General features: G+C 48.7%; 1 pseudogene; it reads right to left on the bottom strand.

Annotated features, from left to right (window-relative positions):
• The window catches only part of LOC118919312 (cytoplasmic dynein 2 intermediate chain 1-like), a 31325-nt pseudogene extending 19156 nt beyond the window's left edge, over positions 1-12169 (bottom strand).
• Between the last annotated feature and the right edge of the window lie 10507 nt (positions 12170-22676).

The following is a 22676-nucleotide window of genomic DNA, read 5'->3' as shown; positions in this document are numbered from 1 at the left end:
AAATAAAGATAAGATGGCCATACATGGACCAATGATGTGAGTAAACATGAGCCAAACAATTAATTATCCTAATTCAGTGCCCCTGAGGTTAACACAGACCGGAGTTGCCGTGTGTGTGCCCTTCTCAGGGAAAGCGATTCCCTGCATGCCATGTGACAGCCTCCATTGGCGCCCTGATACTGGCACCCTGGGGTCAGTCTGGCTTTCCCCGTCACCCTCCCCTGGCCCCACACAGCTCTGTAGGGCAGGGAGCTTTATTTCTTTCACTTACTGTGACTTCCACACAGTCAATGCTCAATCGACATGGCTGAACAAGGGGAGAAACGGCCCCCAGTACCAGGGGGGCCCCATTACTTGGCTTGCCCACTCCTCCCTTCTCCGCCCCTCGGGGTCTTCACCACAACCTTCCCCGCTGCCGCCTTTCTCTCTGCCCACCATCACCATTCTCCCCGCCCCCTGCCTCCAGTCTTCCATTGTCACTGGGATTTCTGACCTGAAGTGACTCATGCAGAGACTCCACGTCACAGGTCCTCACACAGTGACTGTCCGAGGTGCTGAGGCCCAGAACCAGAGAACTCCACATGGCCCAGGCCCACGAGGGGCCCCCTTACTACCCGGAACCCCCTGCCAAGCTCTACATAGAATTTGGTGGTTCTTATTCTTGATTTTTAAAATATCATTTCACGTCGTATTTACATCCGCCTGAGGAATTCACAGTGTAAACTCTGATTGTTTCCAGGTAAACCATATGTAGTTTCTAAAACTTGAATAAAGTTAAAAAATATGTAGCCATACAGGCAGGAAGAGGAGGCCCAAAATATAATAAAAACACTATAAAAGCTCATATTCTTATTATTAATGATTTATTTGTTCATTTGGCAAAACTTGCTGAGTACTTACTAATGCCAAGTAGTGAGCTAGACGGTATGATGGATTTTTAAACCCTCTTCAAAAATGAGTGTTTAATTTTCATATTTACTCCTAAATACTACTTGGATTAAATATGTATATGGTGGACCCTTGATTTAAGAGCATGTCCTCTGACTTACAAATTTCTAAAATTTTCCATTTCCAAATTTAGAGTAATTATCAGCTCGGATGCCTGGTGGCCCTGGGTTCAGAAATCAGCTCTGCCATTCCCCAGAGGCTGGCCTGAGCCCACCTCCCTCACCTAGACACCAGGGCGGAAGGACCACAGGAGGCCCGCGGCCCATGGGAGGCAGGGCGCCTGGCACAGGCAGGGCGAGCACACGGTGCACGACCCAGGAATGCTTGCCACCAGTCGCCCTCCCTAGCCCCTCGTCTGAGAATCATGCAGCAGTGCTCGGCTGTGGGTGACCTGAGGGTGGCCGGAGCTGAGCCTGGTGGAGCAACACATGGGGATGCCTGCACAGTCCAGCCACCAGCTCTGGGTGTGGTGAGTGCGCAGCGCCTCCCAGGGACACGTTGGTTGGAGCACAGCCCCCACCCTGCTTCCCAGCCTGGAGGAACACAGTGCAAGGTATGGCGCCTGTGCATCTCAAGAGCCAGTCACAAATGAGTGAAAAGCTGTGGTTTTTAAACTACATTGAAGAAAAGCACATTAAAACACCACTGTGCTTTACACAAATTTCCCAATATACCTACTTTTGCTTCAGGGCTTGAGTCTGACTCTTCTGACTGTGCGAGGCTGTTGCAAAATCCACAAAAATTCCACCAACAGGGGCTCTGGAAGGGGAACTGTTTGCATCTGTACAGATAAAAGGCTTTTTGGGAAACTGAAACATTTCTTTCAACAATCAAAACAAATCAAGAGTAAAACAATTAGATGCATGTATGATAATCTCAGTAAGGCCTTTGCACACAACTAGAGCACATAACAGGCCAATTTCATCCAAAACTTTGAGGCAACAAAACCAAATTTACTGTGTAAGTGAATCACATGATTAAGAGTTTTAGAAATATTTAAGAATTCCCACCCCAGTCTCCCCATCCAGCCCCTACAAAAAATGCACCTTCTAGTAAGGGAATCGGGACATGAATATGCAAAATAGCTGAAAAACAGAAGCAGATGCGAGTTTGTACTGAATCAGTCATTCCTGTCACAGACAGAAAACAGGAGAGCAGGCGTGGGTTCTTCCAAAGACTTTGTCGTGGGCAGGGGGCGAGCTGGGTGGGGGAGAAGCTGCACCCTATCCTCCTGGTGCAGCTTTAACCAACAGGCCAACCACCACAGAGGGCTGCAGGGTGTGGGCTACACAGGGTGTAGACAAGGAGCACTCTATCACCTACTAGGCCATGGCGCTGAACAACACTAGCAGTTAACACATCATGCTCAGTGTGCGCTTGACCCTGCATGCCCCATGGTCATGGCCCTGAAGACCCTCCCCCTGTCTGTAGATGGGGACCAGAGCCCAGAGAGGCCGGCCACTGCTGGAGCCAGCACCCTCCAGCACCACCCCACTGCCTCCCATGGCAGGTGGCACCCAAGCTGGCTCCACACTCACACTCAGCAGCGAGCGCAGAGCCCTGGCCCTCTTAAAAAAATCAATGCCTTATACTGTGCAGGGAGGTGGGATTCTCATCTTGTTAATTCATGCTCTTCAAGGACACAAGGCCCAGCAAATGGCAGGACATGAACAAGAAGAAAAGGTTATTCAGAGCTTGGCTAGGAACCTAGGAACTTGGAATCCAATCCTGTACGCTTCTCAGCAACTTCACGGTGGGGCTGAGAATGCTGCCCGAAACCTCCCTGTGCACACAGCCACGACTGAGGGGCGTGGGGCAGCACTTGCTGGATGGCACCACCAGGAAAGGGAATCTTTTAGCTACAAGTCTAGACACTTATCTACACATCCACACTCACTAGCTGTTCCAACCTCTGCTGCAGGCACCAATAATCCCTCTGCCTGACCTTCATTTGGATTATCACATCACATTGATTAATAATCACCCTAACTGTACTGGTGACTAATTAATCTACTAATAATTTAAACTAGTATGTTACCCAATATTTTCAATGTTGTCCTACTTGACCTTCTGTGCTAATTTTTTCTAAGAATGTCATAGTTTTCACTTTAACTGATTTTAAAATATTTACTCCTAATTCCTGCAAGTAATTTTAACATAACCAGATGCCATTAATTTCTGAGCAAAATACATTTCTAATTTCATTTTTAAAAAATCCCTGGGAGAGAAGGCTCATTCAGAAGTGCTCTTGAGAACAGGCCAGAGGGGCCATGTTTCTGGTCCTTGGCCATGGCCGCACCACAAGGCTCCCTCTGCTGGCACTTCTGAGCCATTTCCCTCGTGGACAAGGAGGGAACCTTAAGGACAGTGGCATCAGAGAACAAGAGCACGTGGGGCAGACGGCACCAGCTGACAACACAAGGACACACCACTGCGCAGGCTGGCGACAGTGCTCACAGCTGCCCTGGCCACAGGCACCGCAGGAAGGCTGGCTGCGCTTCATCTCTGAGTGACCCTAACACACGCGTCATCAGTGTCTGCTGAGTGCCTAGCACGGCATCATCACGGGGGCATGAAATGCTTACACATCCACCACCTGACTAGAGTGGCCCCGCCCGTGGCACACGTCTGCAGGGTCTTGGTGCCGTCTGGGCGCATGGACACACACCATACTGATTTGCATACTGGATTCCCTTGCACCTGCCATCAGACCCTGCTTCTGAAACAGCTTGAATGACATCTCTCCAATCCTCTAATTTTCTGCATTAATGGCTTTTTGAATTTCTTGTATCTCCTTTTATCTGGCTGGAGGAAGTTCTATTTTTTCTTTCAGTTATAGTTCATTAGCACTATCGTCATCCTCTCCATCACAAACCTCAAAGTCCTCTTCATAGTCCTACAAAAAATAACAGCACCTTGGAAATGTTAGGGCAAAGTGCCTTCAGAGAACACTCATACAAATCATAATTTAAAATAGACAAAGTCCTCACTGTGGCTAAGAAAGCTTTTTATAGTTTATTGATTTCAATGGCACTGAATTATAAATCTGTGTACTCATTTTTTTCTCTAAAAAGGAACCACACTATGTAGAACCATATACACTAAGAGCTCTTTGTAATGATAATATGCAATTTTGTGCTGAGAGTGTGTCTGTGCATATAAATATATAAACTATGTATGTACTCTATATGCACACACACAATATATATACTCTGCATGCACAAAACATATACCCTATAAATATACATACACACATGCACACACTATACATATACTACATATACACGCATGCACACTCTCTATACATCCGCTATACACACACACTATATATATGCTCTATATACATACATATACACACATGAATACACACTATACATATGCTACTCACATGAGCATACACTCTATATGCTCTATATACATACATATACACATGCACACACTATACATATACATCTTCTATATACATGCATACACACACTATACTCTAAAAACACACACATGCATATACACAGTATACATGTTCTGTGTACATACATATATACACATGCACACACATAATACTAATACTCTACATATAAACACACATGATATATACTATATACACACATACACATGCAAACACATGTGCATACATTCATATGCACATGTGTATGCCCATACACATGTATATATTTATATATATGTTTGAATGCAGTACACTCGGAAATGGGTTAAATTATAAAATTATTTAATTACATCATATTGATAAGAGTTGATAGAGGTGTGGCAAACGTTTCAGAGGCAAAAGGCCTGTGTCAAACAGATATGGGGTATGAAGAGTAACAATAAAGAGAAATAAGCTACTAAGTTACTATGCTCAAGTCAATTTTTAAGAACAAATTATTTTTAAGCCAAGAAAAATTTTAACTTTTAAACATACTTCAAAATCATCTTCAAAACTAGCTGTCCACCCATCAGCTACAGCATTTTCTAAATGAATGTTGTCCTTTTCAATTTCCTAGAGATAAAAATCAAGCATATAACAAAAAATTCAATTATTAATTTTAATCTTACAAATGGGTTGGGAAAGTATGTTTTCTGAGATTCATTTGATGTTGCTAATTTAAAAATGTTAAGTATTTATAAAACTAACATAACCTGACTTAAAATTATTTAAGAAACACCTTGCTAACTTACAAATATGATCAAAAAGAGAAAACACTTAATAAACACACCCTTTTTGAAAAACGTCTATAATTCTGATAACTGAAGAAAAAATTTATATATGTAAATAAACAAAATACAAATAAATGGCAAATAAATGATTTCTATGAACAAATTTCAAACTTCCAGCATGCCTCTCTGGCTTCCCTTCTTGCTTGTGAACAAATCCCCACATCCACACTGTCAAGAACAGACACACAGATATGTGCTAAAGCAGATGCCAGCACAGGGCTGTCTGAACTGCCCCAGTGACTGAAAAGCTCATGTGTGAAGTCCTCACATTCCCATCCTTGTCACTTAGAGAGAGACGGGCTGCTCTGATCTGGGCCTGCCCCTGGGCATCAGGGTGCACCTGGCTCATCGCTGATCCACTCCCAGCCTCAGCGTCAGCACCTGTGGTCTGGGATAAAGGAGGGGCTCAGTGAGCCTGCAGGGAAGGTGGGCTTGGGGGTGCTCTGGAGGTGTGGGGTGGCTGTGCAGGACACCCCAAGGCCACCCTGGTTTGTGTCTTCAGGATCAGTAAGAGGTGACCAGGAAAACCAAGGAGAACTACATTCCAGGTTTCCAGGCAAAGAGGGCAGAAGAAACCAAATATGTTAAGAAAACTTGTATTTTGCACAAAAAGCTGCCCGCTCCCTACCCATGTGGATGGACCAAATGCACCCGTTTGCTCAGTTTCATCCTGGACGAGGGGTGAACCAAACACGTGTGAATGGACCTTCTGACACCACAGGCAGGACGGATTTGGCCGGGCCAGTGGAGCAGCCACTGCAAAACCCAGGGGAGCAAGGCTGACCTGAAGTTGAGGTCGGAAGGAAATGAGTCCCTGGTTTCTAGGGTCATAACTAGGTAGATGTCAGTGTGTGGACCAACACAGGGACAGGGAAGTGAGCCAGGTGGGCAGGGCTGGGGGGCTCGGCTGTGACGTGTGAGAGGGAAGAGGGAGAGGTACACCCAGGAGAGGCAGGGCTGGGCAAGAGGTCGGAGCCTTAAGCCCACCATCTTCCATCTCGAGACCCCTGTGTCCGGCTGTGTGGCAAAGTGCCACAGAATCAAGGAGGTCTGCCGCGCAGAAGGCAGGCTGCTCTTCACAAGGACATTTAGTGCTGACTTTCCAGGTGGCAGCATTGTCCTGCACGATTGCAGGACTGAGGGGACCACCAGGGACATCTCACCACCTGGGGGCCAGGGAATTATTTGGAGCAAATACTTTATAGTTAAAACTGCCCTGTAAAACGATCCTTTTGGCACAGTTATATAAAGTTGCCATACAACACAGTGAGGGCCACATACTGCATGGGCTGCACCGGTCAGGAGGGCGCCTGCCGACTGACAGGAGAAACAGCTTGGAAAATTTTAGAAATTTGTAAGTCAGAGGACATGCTCTTAAATCAAGGGTCCACCATATACATATTTAATCCAAGTAGTATTTAGGAGTAAATATGAAAATTAAACACTCATTTTTGAAGAGGGTTTTGAAGAGGGTTTAAAAATCCATCATACATATACTGGAGAAACAGCTCAAACGCCACATGGGAGTTTTAGACTCACTGCTGACTGCTGCCCAAGCCCCTCCATCCCAGACAGCATCCATGCAGCAAATGAGGCACCCAGGGGCATTCCAGACTCTGTGCCGGGGGCAGGGGGAGTGGCGAGCTGGCACGTCCTAGCAGCAGGAACCAGCCGTGGGCGATGACAGGAAGGTGGCATTGGCACAGCTTTGGGAAGAGTGCCGCCATGACCAGCAGTCCTCTTACAAGAGGACAGGACCAATTCCTTGAGCTCTGCAGTTTGGCATGCATTTCTCAAAGCTACCATTACCTGGACTATTTCACACTGACAATGGCCTGAATCACATCTGTTTAGTTTCTTGCATTCTCATAACCTTCTTCAATTTAAATGCAGAGCAACATCTGAGAAACCTGGCCAGTCACTCGGTCTGACCCTTGTCCCTGCAAAGCCCTCTGAAAATGCTCCCCTCTGTCCATGCAGAATAGGGCCATGGCTTCTGACAACCTAGATGGCCTTCACAGCCAAGGAATCCCAAACAAGTGCCAACAGGGTTCCATTTAAAATCTGCCCCTCCCTCCATACTAAGTCCTGTTGTCCAGAAGAAGTATGCTGGACAGTATGAGGAGAGCACAGAAGCATGAGTCAAAACGCTCATCTGGAGGGGACGCCAAAGTTAAACGCTCTCCCTTGCATCTGCGCCTCTGAGCCGGCTTCCCCCAGGAGCCCGTCTGGAGGGCAGAGCAGGGCGCAGCCAGCAGAGGGAGCATCTCTAGGGCGGCCAGAGCCCATCTGCTCCCCACAGGCAGGCGCTGCCCTCGGTGGCAAGGGACTCGGGCCCCAGCCTGATGTACTTGGGGTGACAGGGTGAGTAGCATCAACTCAGAGAAGTAGGCAAACAGCGGTACAGGTTCCCCTCTCACTACAGGGGTCAAGGTCCCAGACTCCAGTGGGTGTCTGAACCAAGGACAGTCCTAAAGCTGACGTGTACTACTGTTTCCTATGTATAAATGATTATAGGCCTGTAAGGTTTAATTTATAAATGAGGCAGTGAGAGATGAACAGTAACTAATAATAAGGTGGCACAATTATAAAATATGCTGTAATAAAAGTGATGTGAATATGGTCTGTTCCTCTAAACATCTCCCTGTGCTGCATCACACTTCTTGTGAGGATGTGAGATGGTGAAGGCCCATGTGATGAGATGGAGCGAGGGGACGACGACATGGGCGCCATGCCACTGTGTCAGGCTGCTGCAGACCTTCCAACCTACAGCCACAGGTCAGCTTCCAGACCATGGTTGACATGAGAACTGAAACCACGGATAAGGCAGGGACAACTATACCTCCTTCCAGTGCCAGCGAGCAGAGGCTGAAATGACCCACACCAGGAGGGAAGAGCTAGTGGCCAGACCTGCTGGGTCACTGGCACCAGGAAGGCAGGACCCAGACATCACTACCCACAGCTACTCAGTGCATAAGATGGAAACGGCATGGTGCATTGCCACAAAGAAAATATGAAGCCTTCTGTGTGTCCAGAAAACTAATCTTATTGTATCCATAAATACTGGAGAATTAAACCAAGACAAATTCAGTGTTGATGTTATAAAACATGGCCTCATCAAAGCCAAGTGAGCTGTTGATATCTTCAAGATCACTTTTGGGATCTTTCAGGGAAAAATATATCACATATTCTGTTCCTCTAGTGAAAAAAATAATGTAAAATGTCTCACTGATAATTTCTTTTAATGATTACATTTTGAAAGGATATTTCAGAAATACTGGGTTATATATGTTATTAAAATTAATCATTTCTTTGTTACATTTTTAATGTGACTGCTAGAAAACTAAAAATTACAAACGAGGCTCACATTAAAATTCTAGTGAGCAATGTTACTCTAGAACTTACCAAAAAATTGGGAGACATAAGGAAAACATTTTAATAAATCTATGTATTTTCAGTCAGTAGCTCACTTCAAGACCTTGAGCCACAGAAAGCTGAGTGAGATCTGCCCTGGAGCTGGGGGTCTCCACGCTGAAGGGGAAACTGCTGCATGGGGGACAGAAAAGACAGCCAGAATCCCCCAATACGCACCTCAGTGCAGCACTGAGGAACAGCGCACAGAGCAAAAGATTATCCGGAAATGCACACACCTCCCCAGATGAGCACTGGCCAATCAGAGGTGCCAGTCTCTGCCCCCAAGGGCCTGCCCTTTGCTTAGTTTCCACCTGAGGGAACAAAACCAAAAAAGGGGAGAAAGGAACTGCTTCACTTCAGAGTCTGGAAAAACACCACAGCAGAAAGTGTATACTAGAACCAAAGATACTAAAATCAGTATAGGAGAATATTCAGCTATTACAGTAATCATGTAAGTATACATGGAGGAAAATTAGATCCTTTGAAATCAATAGTTTAAATTTTGTGTTCTTTTTTTGCAAACATACTACCAATTCTGGTGAACATTTTTATGAATTATTTACTTAATTTCCTCTTGTAAAAATGTCAGCTTCCTTTTTAATGTTAAATTTAAAATTTTATATAGATTTCTGAATATGTTGCAAGTGCATCTGTAATATAATTATACCCCTTAGACTGCCTATTCCCTAGGTCAGTAATCATCCCATATTGATTTCATGTACAGCTGATCCTTGATCAACACAGGAGTTATGGGTACCAAGCACCCCACTCCAGTTAAAAATCTGCGTATAAGTGGACCCATACAGTTCAAACTGGTGCTGCTCAAAGGTCAACAGTACAGACTTGAATCACATTTTTACCAAGGTCACTACTTTTAGGTGACAAGTCTGATCATTTGGCTGCATGAAGATGACCTCTGGGTCTCAGGGTGACCACAAAGGCAGTGACCATCAAGAAACAGTGCCTTGGGCTCCCTGTTCTGTGCTCCTCTCCCAAGGGCCTGTTTCCTGTCCATGTGGCCCCGGTGCCTCTCATCACCCAAGTGGAAGCCTTCCTTGTGGCGTTTCTCTCTACTCTGCTCTGCTGCTTCCTTGTCAGGGAATGAATTGCTTTTTCCTTTTGGATACTTTTCTCTTCTTTCCCTTGTGCTGCTTTTTTCTTGATGCTTCTTTTCTCGATCTGGCTCTTTCTGCTTCCTATGTGTTCTCTCACCTTCTTCCTTATAAAGCCAGTACTTAAGAGGGTTGTCTTCACTGTCACCATACTACAGCTTTGTACACGACACAGGGACAAGCATGTGAGCACACAGGCAGGCACTCTGGAGCCCAGTGCTGAGGGCATGGCAGGAGGTGGGCCCAGGGCCCCACCCACAGTCTGCCCTTTCTCCCTGCCAGGAGGGACCCAGAAGAGCCATACTTGACCACTGCTGACACCCACAGTACCACCCAATGGTGGAAACTCGGCCTGTACTTTCAAATATGCAAAAAAAGTCATTAGGCTTAAACTGCGAGAATCAATATTTTTAAAGATGAGGACAAAATTGAACATTCAGAGATCACTGAAACAAAGTTCTTTCATTCAAAAAACGTTGACTGAGCATTGACCACTCTTCTAATAGCCAGGAGTACCAGGGATCAAAAAATGGGGTGGAGAGACAGAATACGGTTGGGGTGATTCCCAGGTTTTCCCACCTGAGGAAGGGAAGGACACGGGTGCTGTCCGCTGAGATGGGGAAGGCTGTGAGAAGCAGGTGTCTCAGAGCTCCCAGAAGTTCAGCTTGAAGGGCATTAAGTTTGCAACATTATCAGAGAGCAAGTACAGAAGGACATACAAGCCCAGACAGGGATGAGGCCCAGCTGGGAATCAAAACTTGGAAATAAGGAACAGATAATGGTATTTAAAACCATGAGACTGGACACATTCACCAAGGCAGAGAGCAGCTACAGAGGTGGTGCAGAACAGGGACTTGTTTTACAGAAGGGGAGATGCAGAGGGGATGAGGGAGACACAAGAGCAGCCAGGAAGGAGGAAGGGATGTCGGGGTCTAAGTGCACGATCTTCCCAGTGCGTCCCTCTCGATAGTGCATGAGAGAAACAAGATCAGGAGGCGACCGGAAAATAATGTTCTAAGGACAAACTAGATTCCATTGGAAATAAATATGAAGAACCCCAAAATAATGACCCTAAAAAGAGGCAATGGAGAGTAAGGTAGCTGCTGTTAGACTTAACGAGTGGCAGGTAACCTGCTAACCAGTAGTTAAAATACACCCCACCCAACAGAAACACAAGGCGACGCTCCCAGCCTCCCCGTGGGCTGTCTGCAGAGGCGGGTGACGCCCCAGCAGCAGGAGGGAGTGGTGGGCGCCAGGGAACGGCCCCGCCCACGTCCAGGCCCTCCTGGCTCCCCAGGACTCCAAGAGCTGCTACAATTTCTTCTCGTATATTCCTTTTCTTTTGAAGTTGACTAGTTCACATTTTTTATAAGAAGAATATACTATTTGTATAATAATAAAATTAAGATATTTCCACTATGGGGGGGGGGGAAGATATGCACCTTTACCTTAGAGTTCCTAAGAATTTAGATAAATAATAATTAAAAAGTGCTGAAATAAAAATGGTACTTCTGATGAATTCTTTTTATCAAAGAGCATTATTTTTATTTACACTGTGGGTTGACATTTATTGATAATAAAACTGAAATGTTTCAATAGCAAAACTCTAGTAAATAAGGAGAAATGTTACTGCTTTCATTGAATGAAATGAGTTTTTAAAATAGCAAAAAGAAAACAACAGTGAAACTCAAAGGGACCACAGCTTCAAACTCAGAACTTGGACATTTATGAAAAGCACCAGAGAAAACAAAACAAAACGAGTGAACATTAGAAAAGAGGAAGTGCCCCCAAACTGTGAGCCCTTTACTTCATGGGAAAATGCAGAGGATGACATACACGAGCTGCGTACCACCTGCCAGCACTTAGGTCCCCCCAGGACACTCCCGTGGCCCCCGAGGACAGGCCCACGTCCCACCCCAGGCCCTGCTGCGCACGCACCTGACCGCACCCTGGGCTCTGCTCTCTCCAGGAGCTGCGGCCTGCAGGCTGTGGGGGGCAGCCGGCTGCCAGAGCTCCGCCCTCTGGACCCGGGGCTCCTTGCCTCTGTCCCTCTTTTCCTCAGCTCTGGGGCTTTCCTGTGTCCTGCTCCCGGGACTTCTCTCTCAGCTTCTCTCTGCTCCTCCCCCAGGTGTCCTTTCTCCTCTCCTGTTGCTTGTCCCTGTGCTGCCACGAGCCTGCTCCCTGGCACCATGGCCTTCCTGCCCAGCCGTCCCCTCCTGGGGCTTGTGCTCTCTGCACCCGGGGAGTCCGCTCCTGACTCCTTGGACAGCTTCCATTCCCTGTGTTCCTCCTCTGTGGGACTACCTTGTGGTGTGTTCTGAGCAGGAAACAGGCCCTAACAGTCACACCCAGGGACAGCCCCCCAACTGTGTGCCAGCCCAGCAAGGTGGGCCTGGACCAAGCCTTTCAGGATCGACAGAAAGGGGGTCAGACGTAGCATTTCTAAGGCTGGCCATGGCACCCACTTTGCAGACCTTCATGCCTGTTGGCAAATCAAATCTAAAATTCCACACTGGTTAAAAAGAAAAGGAAGGGTACACTGGGCTGGGCTTTAAATCTGAGACACGAACCGCCTAGGTCCCACTCAAGGAGCAAAGACCCTCTTTATAAAACTCCCAGGAAGCCTCCATCCCAACCTCAAGCCCCCTCCACACATGTGCACACACACACACGACCACACAGACAAATGTACTCACACACATACACACAAAGACCACAATATATATGTACATATACAGCCAGAGACCTCATACACGTGCAAACATGTGTACACAGAGACCACACACAAATGTACACACCACACATATAAACATACTCACACAAATGCATATACACACATGGAAACCACACAAATGCACATACCACACATATATACATACACACAGAGACTATACACACTACACACATGCATGTACACATACACAGATCAGATAAATGCACACACTACACATGTAAACGCATGTGGAAGCACATACCGCACATGCATGCACATCTGCACACAGACACACACATACACAGAGGCACACACACAAACACACACACACAGCCCAAGTTCTGAACCACAACAGAAACCCGACTATGAAGGTGGGATGCAGCCTGGGCTGGGAAACCTGGTCCCACCACTTCCAGGGCTTTGTCTCCGAAATGAGCCACATGCAGGTGCAGCTGTGCAGGGCGACGTAGGTACGACCACCCGAGAAGCCAGCCCGGCCCCAGAGACCCCAGCTCAGTTCTGTGAGTGCATTACCCAAAGGTGTCTTCTCAGGTCATCTTTCCAAGTGTCATTGTTCGGTTTTCTCTAAAAAGAAAAACAGAAAGAATTTCTGTTTTTACATTTGCTATTTTTAATTTATTTAAGCAACACAGAAAAAAGTTCATCAAGTTAGAAATTTTATGGCCTTAAATAACTTTGTATCCTCTCATGAGCTGCTTTTTCTTTAGGCCATTTAAGTCAATGATAATTAGTCCTTGATATGCAAGAAGTTGTCTACTGGAATGAAAGGTAAGAGAAATACAGATTTTCAGAAATCATTCACCAGTCTAAAATCACTGATTAGCAATTACAAAGGTGCTCCTTTGGCTGCTTCACAATATAAATTCCCTGCTGCTTTGAGGCTTGGGCACAGACTGCACTCCCCTCACCTTCCCCACAAAACCCAGGACCCCTCCCTGGGCCAAGCCTGAGTCAGACACAGCGAGATGATGAAGGAGAGTCACTCCCAAGCCTTGGGGTCCCCTCTGTGCCCCTCACCTGACCCGATGTGGGGTCTCTCTGCCTGGGATCCCAGTCCCACAAGCCATGGCTGGGCTCTCCCGGGGGGCCCCTGGAGGAGCAAGGGAGCTGCATGCAGAGGCAGGACTTGGCTCCAGAGGACAATGCGGCACCAGTGTCTGCACCCATTTGACTCCTCCACCCCGGCCCACATGGGGGCAGGGAGTCCTGACAGGCACAGGGCTGGGGTGGTCCATGGTCCCTGCCTCAGGGCTCCTGGAGCAGGACCCACCCCAAGGGGTGGCCCTGTAGCTGGCCCACTGTGTGCCCTGCATGTGGGTCAAAGTTGACATAGCTCCAGCTTTCCCATGGGGACCAGCCAGGATGATGGGCTGTAGACTGGAGCAGAGCACACAGTGGGCCATCCTGGACTGTGCCCTTATCCTGGACAGGTCACTTCCAGCCTGTTGTGCAACAGATCCTGTGTGATGGCCTCTTCCCCCTCCGATCCCTGGGTTGGGCAGCGCTGGGAGCCAGGTGAGCGTTGCTGTGGGGCCCCAGGCCAGTCCCTTGCCCTTTAATGTCCCCTGGGAGCCTTCCTTGGGCCACGTGTGGAAGTAAAGTCACAGACCCTGAGTCAGTCTCAAGGACCCTAGCCCTGTGCAGGTTTATTCAATATACTGTGGGAAAGTTGAGCTTCCCTGCCTGTGTGAGCCCGGCCCTCTATCACAGGTCCCTGTGGCAGCTCTTGGGCTCTGTGGGCTGGTGTGGGTGGAGGCCCTGGGCTAGACTACCATGCAGGAGCCATGGGCTCCAAGCTGCTCCTCCCCTCTGGGCTTCTGAGGGTGGTGGGTCTCCAGGGCTCCTTGGTCCCTGCACCGTTGGGGTGGGGGGTGCACCGTGCCATTTTGCCTCCATCCTCCCCTGTCCCCCAAAGGTTCAGGGTCCACCTTCAGATGGTGACTGCACACAAGCCACACCAGCCTTGATCCCTGATTCCCCAGAAGGGAAGGTGTGGACCAGCCCCTCAAGACCTCTGTACATCCTACCCGTGCACCCTCAGAGCCGGGAGTGCATCCTTTTTCTGCTGCTCCTGAATGGGAGAAAGGTGGAGGGAGGGGGATGCTGAGCTAGAGGGACCCCAGCCCACCGCAGCCCCAGCTTCATCAGGACAGCAGGGGCTGCCCGGGCAGGTGTCAGCTACTCCCCACAGAGAGCTCTGGGTGGGGAAGGTTTCCTGCGCCTCTGCTCTCAGGCAAGCACTGCCCCGGGCACCCCTTGGCACCCTGACGGGAACTTGTTGGGTACTTTCTGGAGCCTGAGGGGAATTTCAGCTTCTGTAAACTGCTGCCTCACAGCTGTACAAGTTCAAGGTAGAGAGCAAGCAGTGGGCCGGCTGAGGCAGATCCTGGAGTTCGGGGGTGCCTTACAGGTTTTCCTCATCTTGACAAGTCCACAGTGCTTTTGTTTGCTTTGTAATGGGGCTCTCATGGAAACCTAAGGTGCATCGAGGGCAAGGGGCAAAGGTGGGCATGCCACGCCACAGACATCCTCAACCTCCCTTTCCATCTCTTGGGAAGCCACGGTGGGGACGTGGGAAGAGTGGACCCTGACTCCTTCCCCTCCCACAGCAGGACACAGACAGAAGCCACCACCTCTCATGAGAAAAACATGTATTTGGGGAAATGATGGAAGTTGAGGTAGGAAGGATCCATCAGCAACTAGAAGATGTGCTGACGTGAGAAAAAATAGTTTTTCTCTGCAGTGTATGGGTCTTTTCTTGAAGAAAAGTTGTCCGCCCAGGAAACACAAGTGAATCCTGCACTAGCCGAACAGGTGACACATAATTCTGAATCACACACAGCCTTGGGCGGTGGTGCGTACAGGCTGAGGCACCTGCCACCCTTGGCCCCTGCTGGCCGGGCCTGTCTGGGCACCCCAGCTCCCCGGGTAGGAAGGCCCTGTTGCCATCCTTGTCTCCTGCCCACCTGCTCTTGCCAGGACTGCTGTGGCCCTTCAGGGTGGCTTGGAGACTGCAGGCTTTATCTCTCGTCACTCTCCCTTGCTCTTCAAAGGAGAGAAGCCTGTGGTACGAGAAGCAGGCACCATGTTCTCCTGCTGGAGCCTGGAATTGCCCTTTGTGCCAATTTAACTCCGAGGGAGGATGTCTATGCTGAAGTGTGATTCTTTCCTCTAGGATCTGTCCCACAGTTGTCGTGATCCCCTGAGTCCCAGCAGCCCCACTGTCTGGAACAGATCTGCTGTTGTGTTGTGCCTGGCTCTGGGCAGTGACTGACGGAGGCCTGCCTTTCTGTTGGGGAACTTTACTGGAGAAAATCCCCTGCGGAAAGTGCTGTCTCTCTTTTGTGAAGTAACTTTCTGGAGGAGCCTGTTCCTCCTTCAGTCGGAGCTGGCAGGACTTGCTTCTTACAGACTTTACTGTTTCCTTATCCTTATTCTTTAACATCCCATTTTCCTGGGAGGCCCTCGGTTCTGCTAATCCTTTTCCATGCTGTCCTTGGTCGGACCTCCTACAGGCCTTTTCCTCACCAGTGGGGACAAACATCTTGCTCTGGCTCTTATCTTGCTCCTCCAGTCTCCAGGACCCCTTCAGCCCCCAGCTGCTCTGCTGTGAGGCCCATTCACTGAACATGACGTCACCTGACATGTACACAGCTAACATGTCCCCACTGGACGTGCTCTGGAAGCCGCAGAGAGATGTCTGAGAAGCTGAGCTGTCTGCGGCAAGAAACCCCGGTGAGTGGCGGTGCTGAAGGAGCGCGTGAGCATCGCAGTCCTGAAGAAGCTCCCCGGGGCCACTGTCCAGAGGCTGCTTCCCAGACTCCACCTTCTCGTGGAGCCCAGAGTCTCTGTGTTGTGCATCAAGGCGTGGCTCTTCTGGATCCTGAATCACATGCTTTACACTTGGCAGTGTTGGGATTTTACTTGTCCCTGGAGTCCCTGAGCTCCTCAGATCCACCCTGGTCATTTGGGAGTGGGCCGGCACACTGGATTCCAAGGTGGCTTTCCAAGCATAGGCCTCCTCAGTCGCCACTGACCCCCCATCCTCATCAGCACTTGAGGACCGGGACCCGGTGCTGCCCTCCCATGCTGTGACCCTGCGGTGGGAATCTCCTGCAGCCCGGCCTCCGCTCTCCCCACTTGGCTCACTCCTGGCCGAGGCTGCAACTGGGCTCAGCTCCAGGCTGGCTCTGTGGTCCCCCACGGCCATCTCGCTGTGCCAGATTCTGCCCACAGACACACACGTGGAGGTCTGAGCAGGCGGCCTGCTCCCCTGCGTGGTCAGAGGGGCCTCTGAGGACGTGTGGCCATTGCCGGGTGGGGTCTCTCCCAGGGCCTTCTGGATCCCCTCATTCGTAGGTGAGGGGATGGGGAGGGGACTCAGTGGGCTGGGAATCCCCTCTTTCTTTATTGCCTTCTCTCCCAGGGGAGGCTGGGGTTTTTCCAAGAGCTAGGAAAACTTATTTAGCTGGGCCCCAGGTACACAGGTAGCTGAGCAGGTACAGGGGTAGCAGAGAAGGGGCAAGGGTTGAGCCTTTTTTGACTCAAACAGGTTTATGACCTGAAGGATCTTGAGGGGTGGGCGCCACTTGTGCCTCACCTGAAGCCTTGTAATATCTATCCCCAGATTCTCTTGTATAGGTGGACTGAAAATGGTGAGCCCATGGGAGGTGCTCGTGTCGGGTCCCTGACCCTTGGAGGGTGCTGGATTCCTGGCTTCCCTGTGAGTGAGTGATTCTGCAGAAGGGTCCAAGGCCTGGCTGACAGCAAACCTGGAAGGATGAACACCCCCAGGAGTCTGACCCTCGCTGGTCTGCCCCGACTTCCTGCCCACATGGGCACTCAGGATCTTTTCTGGACACATCTTGTCCAGGCCCCTTGTGGAGGATGTCATCAAGCCTCTTTCTGGCTCCACAGAGTTCACTCCTGGAACCTTCACCGGGAAGCTGGCTGAGCCCCCACACGGCCTCCCCACACTATGCCCCATATACTTGCACAGATCTTTCTCTGGCAGTGTCCTTGATGGGCACCTGGACTGCCAGAGTGCCATTGAGTCACACTGAGTGGGAGTCAGAGTGGAGTTTCATGGTGGGACAAAGGAGGCCATTGGAGGTGGAGGGCAAGACTCTGAATCCATAGGATTTGGTGGGGCAGGGGAATGCGTAGGTAGAAAAGGCTCTGGTGGCTGAGAGTCACTCCAGGATGAGTATGAATGGATAGAAACTGAGGTCGTCAGCAGGCCTAGTGAGCTGCTGGAGGCCAGAGGTGGAGAGTGTGTGGCTGGAGGAGCCAAGGAAGCCAAAGGGCACACGGCAGGAGCAGTACTGCCCACAGGCTCCCCGCATGGCCAGTGGGCTCCCGCAGGCTCTGCTTCAGACCCCTCACTGGGGTGGGCTTGAAGTAACATCTGAGAGTCACCGTTGTCAGGGAGCCTCCTCATGCGGCTGCAGAAGATAGGAGGCAAGAGCTGCAGCCAGGGCCAGGGGGCCGAGCAGGCCAGGCAGGGCTGGGCATCTGAAGCCCATGGCCCTGCAGGTCCCCATGCTGTCTGCACAGTGCTCGTGCTGTCCCCCAGGTCTGCAGTCACACCTGTTCCCACGTCTCCCCCACCAGGTCAGTCCCAGGCTGCCTGCAGCCCTTGAGTCCCATCATAAGGCTCTGGGAGGAAGGAGGACCCAGAGGAGAAGGGAAGATTCTTTACCTTCTCAGAAGAGGTAACAGGTCCTGAATCTCTTCCAGGTTATGAAGGATTTCTCTCCAAGCTGGAAAGCAAAAGACAGGGTCATGGTGGGGAAGGCAGGGACCTTGGAGTCTTATAGGAGCCTGAGTGCTACATCCCTTTAGGGGAGACATTGGGGAGCTTAGAGTCTGGAGCCTAAGCCTCGGTGTCCAAGGCCACAGGATCCCTGACGGCGATAGCAAGACTCGTGATGGGGCACACTTTGTCATTTGCAAACTGCTTCTACATCCATTCCCCCCTGCGGCCCTCACAGCCACCCTCTGGGGGAGGCATGGCAAGGGCCACCTCACAGAGGCACCTGAGGGAAGTTAAAACAACTTGACCACACGTGGACCTGGAGTCCCCCCTTCCCAATCCGGGCACTCTTGGTCCACTCCAGCCCACCCCATCCATGCTGGGTGACACCCACTTACAGCCCCTTGCAGCTTTGTTCAGCACAGACTCTGGGGAGTGCCTGGGTTCTAATCATCCACCCAAGATCTCCCCACCCCCACCCATGAGGGCTCCCTTTCCTGAGGGACAGGCTCTGCTGGTGGCCTCCTCGGGGGCATCGTGGAGCTGGGCCCTCCAGCAAGAGAGAGACAGGCTGACTCGGGTGGGCAGGGCCGGTGACAGAAGCTCACCTTTCAGAGATCCACTTCTTTTTTTATACTTTCTCTTTCTGTTTGGCTCCAGGTGATTCTGAGGGACCAAAAGCATGACAGGCTGGGACCAAGTCCCACTCACCTCCATAGACAAGCTGTAGAGGCTCGGTGTCTATACATATGACTTTCTATATTTACCCAACAGGCCCCGAGGTTTCCTGTCCTTGTACTCATTTGTAACATAGATAAAAACATTTTCCCTTTTCCTTCCTTAAAGAATGTAAAGAAGGATTGTCTATGTGAGACCCGCCCTGGCTTTCTTGGGTCAGTGTATTTCTGTGCTTAAGAAACACACACGTGCTCAGACCCACAGGCCCCTCTGAGCTCCGTCAGGCCGCATAGCACGCTGCCTCCCGAGGCCTGGGCCCCACTGCAGCCCCTGCTCAGAGGTGCTGCGGGCTCAGCACTGTCCTCAGGTCAGCCTGGACGAAGCCTTGCCCCAGACCCCTGCCCCAGACCCCTGCCCCAGGAAGGCAACCGGTGGATCTGTGCTCAGGGGCCTGTCCTCCTGCAGGCATCAAATTCTTAGGATCTCGGCCGCAGCCGCTGGCCCCTGGGTTTGGGACTTTGTCCTGGAGCCCTATAGCCCACCTGGCTCCTGTCTGGGATCTTGGGATAGATGCTCCTGCCGGAACTCGTGCCCGTCCTGGCTTATGCCTAGAAGGAGGATCTTGGATTCTTTCCTGAGAAAAGATGTTCTCTTCTTTCCCATCCCAGGAGCCTGTACAGCTGACTCCAAAAAGCAGAAGTAATCATAGAGAGACTCACATTCTGTCAGGTCTGGGCCAAGGGCTCCTTACCTTCCTGATGTTTCCATGTTGTCTAGGTGGTGGTGAGGATGGATCACTTGGGAGGAAGGGGAGTGACAGGAGGAAGAGCCCCAGCCCACACAGGAGGCTGATGATGGTGTCAGTCACCCAGGAGGTGGAGCTGGAGCTCAGCCAGGTAGCCAGAACGCTTTGCAGAGACAGGAGAGAATTCTCCACGGTCTGAATTGCACTGCTGCCCTCAGGCAACTGACCTCTGGGCGTGTGCTTGGGCACAGCACAGCAGGCCTGCATCACAGAGGGTGGCCTGGTCACAAAGCGCTCCTGAGGGTGGGGGAGGGGACAGAGGAGGAGCAGGCGGGACCACAGCCCCTCCCCCACCATCCAGTCCCACAGGGCTCTGCACCCTTCTGGGCCCTATAGGTCCTTCTTTCCCACTCTATTCACTCTGTCAGAGAGACCTTAGCCAATTTTCCATTCATCCAGATGTTATCTGGTCCCCACTGTCCTTTTTTTTATTAAGGTATCATTGATACCTTAATAAACTCTTACGAAGGTTTCACATGAGAGACAATGTGGTTACTACATTCACCTATGTTATCGAGTCCCCACCCCATACCCCATTGCAGTCACTGTCCATCAGTGTAGTAAGATGCCACAGAGTCACTACTTGTGTTCTCTGTGCTACACTGTGTTCCCCAGGATCCCCCACACACCATGTGTACTAATCATAATACCCCTCAATCCAGTTCTCCCTTCCTCCCCCCACTCCCCTTTGCTATACACTAGTCCCTTCTTGGGGTCTGGAGTCTGCTGCTGTTTCGTTCCTTCAGTTTTGCTTTGTTGTTATACTCCACATATGGGGGAAATCACTTGGTATTTGTCTTTCTCTGCCTGACTTATTTCACTGAGCATAATACCCTCCAGCTCCATCCATGTTGTTGCAAATGGTAGGATTTGTTTCTTATGGCTGAATAGCCTTCCATTGTGTAAACGTACCACATACTCTTTATCCACTCATATGCTGATGGACTCTTGAGTCGCTTCCATATCTTGACTATTGTAAATAGTGCTGTAATAAATATAGGGGTGCATATGTCTTTTTGAATCTGAGAACTTGTTGTCTTTGGTGAATTCCTATGAGTCGAATTCTGAGGTCAAATGGTATTTCTATTTTTAGTTTTTTGAGAAACCTCCATATTGCTTTCCACAATGGTTGAACTAGCTTACATTCCTACCAGCAGTGTAGGAGGGTTCCCCTTTCTCCACATCTTCGCCAGCATTTGTTTTCTTGTCTTTTGGAATTTGGCCATCTTAACCGTTGTGAGGTTATATCTCATTGTGGTTTTAATTTGCATTTTCCTGATAATTGATGATGTGGAGTATCTTTTCATGTGCCTATTGGTCATATGAATTTCTTCGTCGGAGAAGTGTTCATATCCTCTGCCCATTTTTTAATCGGGTTATTTGCTTTTTGGGTGTTGAGGCATGTGAGCTCTTTATACATTTTGGATGTTAAATCCTTGTTGGATAAGTCATTTACAAATATATTCTCCCATACTGTAGGATGCCTTTTTGTTCTGCCAAATGGTGTCCATTGCTGTACAGAAGCTTTTTAATTTGTTGTAGTCCCATCAGTTCATTTTTGCTTTTGTTCCCTTTGCCTGTGGATATGTGTTCAGGAAAAAGTTTCTATATTTATATTCAAGATATTTTGCCTATGCTTTCTTTTAAGAGTTTTATGGTTTCATGATTTACATTCAGGTCTTTGATCCATTTCAAATTTACTTTTGTGTATGGGGTTAAACAATAATCCAGTTTCATTCTCTTGCATGCAGCTGTCCAGTTTTGCCAACACCAGCTGTTGAAGAGGCTGTTATTTCCCCATTGTTTGTCCATGGCTCCTTTATCATATATTAATTGACCATATATGGTTGGGTTTATATCAGGGCTCTCTAGTCTGTTCCATTGGTCTGTGAGTCTTTTCTTGTGCCAGTACCAATTTGTCTTTATTACTGTGGGTTTGTAGTAGAGCTTGAAGTTGGGGAGCATAATGCCCTCAGCTTTATTCTTCCTTCTCAGGATTGCTTTGGCTATTCGGGGTTCTTTGTGGTTCAATATGAATTTCAGAACTATTTTCTCTAGTTCGTTGAAGAATGCTGTTGGTATTTTGATAGGAATTGCATAGAATCTGTAGATTGCTTTAGGCAGGATGACCACTTTGACAATATTAGTTCTTCCTATCTATGAGAACGGGATGTATTTCCATTTATTGGTATCTTCTTTAATTTCTCTCATGAGTGTCTTGTAGTTTTCAGAGTATAGGTCTTTCACTTCCTTGGTTAGGTTTATTCCTAGGTATTTTATTCTTTTTGATGTAACTATGAATGGAATTGTTTTCCTGATTTCTCTCTCTGCTAGATCATTGTTAGTGTATAGTAGATTTCTGCATACTAATTTTGTATCCTTCAACTTTGCTGAATTCAGATATTAAATCTAGTAGTTTTGGAGTGGATTCCTTAGGGTTTTTTATGTACATATCATGTCATCTGCAAACAGAGACAGTTCAACTTCTTCTTTGCCAATCTGGATGCCTTTTATTTCATTATGTCGTTGATTGCCATGGCTAGGACCTCCAGTACTATGCTGAATAAAAGCGGGGAGAGTGGGCAACCTTGTCTTTTTCCCGATCTTAAAGGTAGAGATTTCAGCTTCTTGCAATTAAGTATAACGTTGGCTGTGGGTTTGTCATATATGGCCTTTATTATGTTGAGGTTCTTGCCCTCTAATACCCATTTTGTTGAGAGTTTTTGTCATGAATGAATTTTGAATTTTGTCAAATGCTTTTTCAGCAGCTATGGAGATGATCATGTGGTTTTTGTCCTTCTTTTTGTTGATGTGGTGGATGACGTTGATGAATTTTTGAATGTTGTATCATCCTTGCATCCCTGGAATAAATCCTACTTGATCATGATGGATGACCTTTTTGATATATTTTTGAATTTGGTTTGCTAATATTTTGTTGAGTATTTTTGCATCTATGTTCATCGGGGATATTGGTCTGTAATTTTCTTTTTTTTGTGGTGTCTTTGCCTGGTTTTG

The sequence above is a fragment of the Manis pentadactyla genome, chromosome 3 (assembly GCF_030020395.1).
Source record: "Manis pentadactyla isolate mManPen7 chromosome 3, mManPen7.hap1, whole genome shotgun sequence".
NCBI classification, from domain to species: Eukaryota; Metazoa; Chordata; class Mammalia; order Pholidota; family Manidae; genus Manis; species Manis pentadactyla.
Note: the sequence above shows the minus strand (reverse complement) of the source record. Positions and strands in the feature narration are given on the sequence as shown.